Source organism: Dipodomys ordii, unplaced genomic scaffold, assembly GCF_000151885.1.
Source record: "Dipodomys ordii isolate 6190 unplaced genomic scaffold, Dord_2.0 Scaffold33, whole genome shotgun sequence".
NCBI classification, from domain to species: Eukaryota; Metazoa; Chordata; class Mammalia; order Rodentia; family Heteromyidae; genus Dipodomys; species Dipodomys ordii.
Genome location: NW_012267249.1, coordinates 125,567 through 127,000, shown reverse-complemented (window position 1 = coordinate 127,000; position 1,434 = coordinate 125,567).

The window sequence follows — 1,434 nt, the reverse complement described above, 5'->3', positions numbered from 1 at the left end:
TCTATCATCAGTTGCATAAACTTAGTATGCTAGCAATTTTGTAGCTGTGAAAGAGCAATAATCAAAGATGCTTTGCATCTGTAGAAGAGGTAACATTTGAAGTGTGCCTTAGAAAGTAGGTTGATTTTAGGCCAGGTGCTGGTGGCTCATGCCTGTAAGCCTAGCTACTCAGAAGGCTGAGATCTGAGGATCATGGTTCAAAGCCAGCCTGGGCAGGAATGTCTGTGAGACTCTTACCTCAAATTAACCACCAGAAAACAGGAAGTGGTGCTGTGGCTCAAGTGGTAGAGCACTAGCCTTGAGCTGAAGAGCTCAGGGACAGTGCCCAGGCCCAGAGTTCAGGCACCATGACTGGCAAAAAAAAAAAAAGAAAGTAGGTTGGTTTTGGATCAGTAGTAGAGGATGTTGTGCCAGACAGGACAGTTCAGGGAGCAGCAGAACTGCAATGGATACAAGGGAAAAGACTATTCACCCAAAGCCCCATAGTGGTAGAGTGAGAAATCACTCAGTCCAGGATCTGGTGATTTTTCCCACCTGCAGAGCTTACTGAAGAAAGTGGAGGAGTGAAAAGAACCAGTTGGTATTAGGCTGCCCAGTTCACATGGGTCTCAAGGAAGTCACATTGGGTAAGACATCTGGGAGTAGAGTAGCTTCAGCAAATCTTCACCAAGTCACAGAAATGTCTACTTGAAAATTGCCATGTTGATACATAAAAATGGGCAAATGTGGGCTGGGAAGGTAGCTTTGTGGTAGAGTGCTTGCCTTGCATGCATGAGGCCCTGGGTTCAATTCCTCAGTACCACATAAACAGAAAAGGCCAGAAGTGGTGCTGTGGCTCAAGTGGCAGAGCACTAGCCTTGAGCTGAAGAGCTCAGGGACAGTGCCCAGGCCCAGAGTTCAGGCACCATGACTGGCAAAAAAAAAAAAAGAAAGTAGGTTGGTTTTGGATCAGTAGTAGAGGATGTTGTGCCAGACAGGACAGTTCAGGGAGCAGCAGAACTGCAATGGATACAAGGGAAAAGACTATTCACCCAAAGCCCCATAGTGGTAGAGTGAGAAATCACTCAGTCCAGGATCTGGTGATTTTTCCCACCTGCAGAGCTTACTGAAGAAAGTGGAGGAGTGAAAAGAACCAGTTGGTATTAGGCTGCCCAGTTCACATGGGTCTCAAGGAAGTCACATTGGGTAAGACATCTGGGAGTAGAGTAGCTTCAGCAAATCTTCACCAAGTCACAGAAATGTCTACTTGAAAATTGCCATGTTGATACATAAAAATGGGCAAATGTGGGCTGGGAAGGTAGCTTTGTGGTAGAGTGCTTGCCTTGCATTCATGAGGCCCTGGGTTCAATTCCTCAGCACCACATAAGCAAAAAAAAAAAAAAAAAAGCCAGAAGTGGAAGCAAAAAGAAAAAAGCCAGAAGTGGCACTGTGGCT